The sequence below is a fragment of the Cyprinus carpio genome, chromosome B3 (assembly GCF_018340385.1).
Source record: "Cyprinus carpio isolate SPL01 chromosome B3, ASM1834038v1, whole genome shotgun sequence".
Classification (NCBI taxonomy): Eukaryota; Metazoa; Chordata; class Actinopteri; order Cypriniformes; family Cyprinidae; genus Cyprinus; species Cyprinus carpio.
Genome location: NC_056599.1, coordinates 25,633,311 through 25,641,066, shown reverse-complemented (window position 1 = coordinate 25,641,066; position 7,756 = coordinate 25,633,311). Strand labels below are relative to the sequence as shown.

The window sequence follows — 7,756 nt, the reverse complement described above, 5'->3', positions numbered from 1 at the left end:
GACAGAATCAGATATGCATATCTCTATAATTAGGTGAATGAATAATGCATAGACCAATATCACACACAGCTGACCAAGAGCTATAACATGCAAAAGCACAGTGTATCAAGAGAGTGACTTCTGCTTTATTTAATCTTCAAATTTTGCAAATGATGTGCAAATTTGATTCAGCCATGTGCCAAGAAGGTTATCATTAATAGGGATCTGGATTGGAAAAGAAATTAGATTAATGGCCTGGAAGAATCTGAATACCCCACCCCCCACCCCCAAACAAATAGCCTACATTTTCCCAGCAATGCTCAGAGGTGCCTTTATTGTACGAGCAGGGCAAAAGAGGCAGCCAAGTTTAAGCCTCAATTAAGTGAAAAGTCTCTGGCTCCTCTTCACCCCTTCCGCGTCCCCGCCACTGAGAAGATCAATTCTGCCTGCTAAATGAGCTTGCCATCCCATGGAACATCTACACCACCTCTATTTGTTTCAGGAGAAGAATATAAATACAAATTAGCCATAAAATTGCCAGCGCAGTTTAGGTTATGCCGTCACGAGGCACCATCTGCATGGTATAAATTAGCTGGATTCAATTAAGGCACATTCCACCCATTAGAAAGTGCTGAAGTCAACACAACACAGGAACCTGTTTTGTTTTTCACTGGTGTGAGATCACAGACCTCAATGTCACCAATCCAATCCTCAACAGACTCTGACTTCAACAACCCAACCCCCCTCAAGATCCTGAAATGATCTTAGACACTGATCTAATCAAGCGGCCCTAACTATCCCTCCATCTGCTACTTTGTACTCAACCTGCTCGCTGTGAGCATTACACGCCCTGCACAGATGATAATGAGGTGCCTGCTTGAAAAAACATGCATCCATTCCACAGCATCTGAGAAATTCTCACCAATGGCACGAAACTGCGGGGCAAGGCATTGCTTTCTGCAGGCAATAGTGCTTGTTATGAGAATTAATCACAGTAATGATGGTATAATGGATGAACATGAATCAACTTGCATATGCATAATGCTGGTATTTGTGTTAGTGGAGAGGAAATATTTCCTGACGTGTGTGACAAATGGGGCATCGGCAGAATTAAACCGCGACGAACCTACTGTACCAGCGGGGACAGTTTTCAAAGGCGCTCTGAAAAAAAAAAAAGAAGATAAATATGATGAAGCTTGAACGCGTTTGGCCTGTGGACTGGAGAGCAGCCTGGGCTTCGCGTGTGGTCACGTGTGCACGGCGGGACAGATATTAAACCAGCGGCTGAGTGACTGAGCACTCTCGCTCAAATGATGAATGTTTGTTTTGAAGCCCTGTAGAGTCAGGTACCACCTGGTCAGAATTAAATGAACCATATCTAGGTTGAACTCCCACTGTACAATAATACAGGAGGCTGTTTACAATCTATTTAACATTTATGCACTTATTCACAGTGTGCATGCATCTGAACATTTGGCGTTTTAGCGGTGCTGGAAAAATGCTGAATTTTAATATTGTGGAGAAGGTGGCACATATATTCTGTAGGATTTTACTCAGCGGCCTGTGCAGGGAAATAAGCACTTGCGGGGCTCGTGAGACAGGCGGGCCTTAAAGCAAATCCGACTGTTGTACTGCTGGCAGAAATATTATCATAACGACCCATCCTGCCACATTAGACGTTCAAGAGCAGAAAAGATTTCCTTAAAGCAAATCACTTTACATTCCACACATTTGCAGCCATTAGTTCCCCTCTTAGAGTGAAAAAGCAGGCAAATATAAATGTGCAAAGATGGGATGAGGGAATTCAGGGTACATTGAACACTGATGCATTTTAAATACCGAGGCACATTCCTTATACCGTAACCTTATTAATTCACCTCATTACGAGCTTTGATATTATTTTGGAGCTCATTCATGACTAATGCCCCATGGCGGCGGTTAGCTGATGGACTGTGGGGGGGCTCATATCAGTGGAGCTTTACCGAGTGCAGAGGACATCTTCCGTACGGCCCCTTGAACATGGACTTATTACTCATCTCCCAAACCCAAAGTGTCAGATGCTCCAATGTTCCATTTTTTATTGAAGGCACCCAATAAATATTTGCCTGACCTGACACAGTGAGTAATGACAGAGCACCCAGCCTGAGAATTTCAAATTATGCATTTTCAATGCCGTTTCTGGGACAGACGTTGGCTGAGCGAGAAACACCCCCCTCTCTTGAACCATGTCATTAGCTTTTGAAACCGTGGCCACTTCGATTATGCAATGTGGAGGATCAGGGGAGCCAGAGAGGTTCCTCCACTCTGAGACAAAACAGACTCATGGGTAAGAAAACAGGCACATCTTGATGTATTTGACGCTTATGAGCTTTCCTGGAAAACACATATTTATTGTGACAATGTGCAGCTGGAAGGCGGTCCGAAACTCCCTGTTCCGAGGCATGGACTTAATGTTTTGCAATGCAGAACAAATGCAAACTCATGTGAACACAGATATAAGTACCTCACCTCGCCACATGTTCAGACAGAGGGTTTATAACTTGAAACATCGAGCATTCAAAATTCAGTTGGAGGAGCAAATAAATTATGTCACTGCAATCTTGTAGGCACTGATAAATGTAAAATATTCATCCTTTAAAGGCAGAGGCAGGAAAGCATTTTTTTTTAAAGCACAGGCCAGCAGAAGCTATGGGACATTCTGGCAGGCATGCTATCTACTCTTCCTTCATGGTGATGGGCTGTAGGGAAATACAAAGCTATACTGAACTTATTTTGGATTCCCTCCTTTTTAACTGATACTAGTTTAACCCGCTGTATCACACTTACCTGAAAGTTTTAAAAGGAAAGATTTGGTCCCCCAGCATCACCACTGCTCTGCTTCCGACTGTCTTTAAAGCACTGTGATAGACGTAATGCTGCTATTGGGGTCTCAAGGTTGGACTAGTGTTACATGGTCTGGAAGTTAAGAATAATCAGATATCCAGAGGTGACTTTGGCACTTTGTTCATGCCAAGGAGGTCTACATTACCTGAAGAGAGCATTTCCATTTCTCCTAATGGCAGCTGCTCAGCTGGACCCCCTGCTGTATATGTCATGTGAGTAATCTCTCTGGATGAAAATGACAAATGAAAAGGCTGAAGAACGCACACTTCAGTAGCATCATGAGATGTGATATTAAAGGCAGCAGACAGGGAAGAATAAGAACATTTCACACTTTTAAGAGTCCTTCAAAAATAACCTGTCACTGGTAAAAGATCTACAATAATATAATGAAATACTTGTGATCGCTGTGAAAATGCACAGTGGAGGCCAAAATTGTTAAAACACTTGGCATATTTAAGAGGTTTCAGTTGTTTTTGTTGAATTGGTCATTGGACTGGCCCCTCAAAGTCCAGACCTCCACCCCATCGAGCAAATTTGGGGCGAGTTGGAAAGTAAACTGGACAGATCTAACATGGACAGATCTATAGTGTACTCAGGAAATTCAAAGGAAAGCTGCTTTGGCTTGAGTTGCAGAAAAGACAAGTGGTTTGACTCCTTCACATATTTGTAGTGTTGAACATTATGAAATGTCCTGTTTCAGTATCTTCTTGAGCTACAGTATGCCAAGACCAACATAAACATAAATATTACTTTTACTGTATTTACATAAACTAAAATTAAAATACAATTAAAACTTAAAATAAATATATCTACATCTACATAAACTCAAAATATGGCTTGCTACATTAGTGCTGATTCTGCTTCTCTGTTACTCTAACCACAAAGATCTAATCATTTTGTGTCATGAGGAATGGCCCAATGGCTAGTACACATTTGTGACATAAAAGCTGTTGACTTACGAGGTTACAGGTTCAAATTTGACCTCCGTCATGTCCAGATCCCATTCACCCTATCTACTCCACACAGTCCTAAAAAATCAAGGAAAATAAAAATAAACAAAGAAAAAGAGTACACACACTATACTGCAATAAAGAAAGAAAAACTAAAGTGTGATAATCTTACTATTTAGTCAAACCATGACAGAAGTATACTACAGACCCCATAATTTCTAAAAACTGCTGTTTAAAAGTTTGGGATCAGTAAATTTTTTAATGTTTTTAAAAGAACTCTCTTATGATCATCAAGGCTGAGTTTATTTGATCAAAAATATAGAAAAAATCAATAATATGTGAAATATTATTACAATTTAAAATGATGTTTATATATATATATATATATATATATATATATATATATATATATATATATATATATATATATATATATACACATCATTACTCCAGTCTTCAGTGTCACATGATCCTTCAGAAATCATTCTGATATACTGATTTATTATCAGTGTTGGAAACAGTTGTGCCCCTTAATTTTTTTTTCTTTGGAACCTGCAAAACTTTTTTTCAGGATTCTTTGATAAGTTAAAAAGAACAGTATTTATTTAAAACATAAATCTTATCATTCAAAGGTTTGGGGTCAGTATTTTTATTTTTATTTTTGTTTATTTATTTATTTATTTATTGAAAGAATGCAATACATTTATTCAACAAGGATGTGATAAATTGATAAAAAGTGATAGGAAATACTTACATTGTTAAGGTTTCTTTTGTGAATAAATGTTTATTTAAAATGTTTATTTTTACATTTTATTCATCAAACAATCCAGAAAAAAGTATCACAGGTTCCAAAAAAATGTTGAGCAGCACAAGTGTTTCCAAAATTAATAATAAATCAGCATATTAAAATGAGTTCTGAAGGATGATGTGACACTGAAGAATGGAGTAATAATGACAAAAATTCAGATTTTCATAAATAAATTATATTTTAAAGTATATTAAAATAGTTAATAATTGTTTTGAATTGTAATAATATTTCACAATATTACATTTTTTCTGTATTTTTTATCAAATAAATGCAGCATTGATGAGCATAAGATACATCTTTAAAAAATATATATACCTATCAGTAATTTACTATTATTTATATACTACTATTGTATTTATTAAACATTTGCATTATATTTTGTATTTTTGTAAGTTTCAGTAATTTTGTTATATACTTTTGTCATGTTTATCTTTTTTGTTTTAACATTTCTATTTAGCTTTAATTTGTTTTAATTTCCATTATAGACAATATTTATAATTTCTCATCTAATATTTATATTTTTTATTAATAATTAAATATAAAATTATCTAATATTTATATTTATAATTATATTTTAATAATTACAGAATTTCATTTTAGTTGAAGTCAACAATAAAAACAACGCTATGTATTTACATGCATATTTTTAACCAGGGGTCATGTAAGATTCCCTGCATGTGCCCAATAAGAGAGCTGACGGACAATAAACTACAAATCAGTGGAGTGCCCAGGCAATGGAAGAGGCCACGACATCATTTAATTATGTCAAGATATTAATCCTTGACTCGTATCTCATTGCGGTGACAGAGTTTGTTCCCTCACCTTCATTCTGGCTGACACAGAATACTATTTGGTTCAGATTTAGAGGCACGACCCTCCTCTCTCGCTGCACCCTCTGCAAGCCAGCACAGAGGCAGTGGATACAATTACCCATTCTGATCGGGTTTCACTGCACTAGAATAATCCTCCCCATTATTGCCATAAATATTTCATGAATCATTTTGACAGAATAAAGGAGTCACTGAGGCCTCATATTAATCCGATGATGTTTTTTTTTTTTTTGGTTTTCATCCTCAAATCCTGTCACCATACAGACCCCCCATTCTTATCAGTCCCTGCCACTGTCTAAGATTGTTTACATCTTCATCAACAAAATGTGACTGGTTGCTAAGTGGCACATGGCCCGTGGCCTCGTCTGCCCCCAGCGTCACCCCTGCTCCGAACGGTCACTGTGCTGGCACATTTCAGCCGCCTCCCAGAAGCAAATGACATTTGTCATGGCCGTGACCCCTTGCTGCAACGATCGACTGAAAGCGTGTTCAAGGAGCACAGTGGTATTGGCTCAAACCCATGCAGCTATTTCTACAAATACGTCTGTGTGCAGCAGGGTCAGCGTGAATCATTCCTAGCGATACTAAACTAACTCGCATGACATTTAGCTGAGGGGAATCTCTGGATCGGCAGGATTTGTTGCTTTGCCCTGGCCTGTGCCATGGATCTACAAGCCTGGATATACTGTATACCTTGGACTTGATGCTGTGAGGCACGTCGAATGGCACATCCTTCAGGGCACCCTGATTAGTGTGAAAAGCCGTCATGTGTTGGTGTGAATGGCTTGCCCTTGGACAGACACGTTACTCAGGTCAGACACATCACACAGCTGCGGTCCGGATTCTGGCAGGGCCTGGATTTGCCGCTGAAAGGTTCACACTAGTTAATTGGCCCTTGCTCAAGCCTGCGAATCACATGTCGGACTAATACTGTCAGCTGCAAGAATACACAGCCACCCTAAAAGAGACACGGAGGGTCAGATGGGTTTGGAATGAATATATTAGTGTTTTCTGGGCAAAAGTAATGATACAATTACAATAACATGATTCTCAGAATCATAAGCTAGATCTGATATTACATTATAGGATTTCAGTGTATGTTTAATTTGAACAAAAAGCATTAAAAGTAATGAACACTATCCAATCTCTCTGCCTGATGTCCTCATTGCAAAATCAATGAATGCACATTGTACTTTAAAGACAATTCAGAAAAGAGCTATGATAATAATACATCATTAAACATACAATATCCCAAGTATTTCTTAAAACAATCTCAATGAAGCCTTCATATATTTTCATGAATTATGCAAGGCATACTGTTAACCACGAATATCAGTACTCCTCTTTTTTTCTCCAATTTTTTAGCCATGCTGAAAGGAAGAAAAGGCATAGATTATCCAGGCTATCTTCATGAAATCTAGAGTGAACATTTTAATTTTGACCCCATAATAATTTTCAACAGTATAATTGCTCTGCCTGTGTCAAAAACTGCCATTAGGAGTGACCCCAACTAAAAGCATTCATACACATTGAGTTTTTCTACATTCCGCTCTTGTGCCTACATTTAAACTTATTAAAGCAATAACAAAAAAATACTATTTCACTTTTATACATGTCTGCTATATCTTTCGCAGCAGCAGAGGACTGACAAATAACTTTTGGGTGAAAGAAAGAAAAAAGATGAATGTTCCAATACTGCCATCTACTGCCTGATGTGTGCTGTAGCTGCAGAAGTGTGATTGTACAATCAGCTTTCCTGAAGACGTCTACAAGACATAAGACATAAAATAGGTGATGCTTTTGTGACGGTTTCGTGGCGTTTCCTATGTTTTATTATAGGCCTACTACGTTTATTTTAACAACTTCAAAATAATCTACATATGTAATATCATTCAAACGAATGTATGAAGCTTTTATAATTATTCATAATGACAACGGTGTCTAATGCAGTAACAGTAACTCGGGTAAAAACCGTTGAGAGAAATGTAAATGTTTTATTTTTATGGTGTTAATAGTTTTAGACAATTAATTATGTATTAATGAATGAAACTAACACATAATTTAATTGTGGCCTTTTTCTGTGTTCGACAGCAGCAACCCAAACAACTGAACGCCAAAGTGCAATAAAAGTATCAGGATAGCGTTTAGCTTACTTACCCGAGAATATCCATAATAGGTAAATAGACAAAAGTATAGTTCAAATAAGACTTCACGACAAAGAAACCCGAAATGGTGGGGATTTTAGTTCATCCAGTGACTCGAGAAAAAAAAGATGCTTTTTCTAAAAGGCATCGTTCAGTGAGGCT

General features: G+C 37.6%; 1 long non-coding RNA gene across 1 annotated transcript; it reads right to left on the bottom strand.

The window, feature by feature from the left end:
* Positions 1-2,881: 2,881 nt before the first annotated feature.
* On the bottom strand, positions 2,882-6,396 carry LOC122136882. The gene is made up of 3 exons (XR_006154375.1): positions 6,144-6,396; positions 3,822-3,890; positions 2,882-3,087 (listed from the first exon to the last, which is right to left on the bottom strand). It is a non-coding gene; the product is annotated as an uncharacterized LOC122136882 (long non-coding RNA).
* Positions 6,397-7,756: the final 1,360 nt, after the last annotated feature.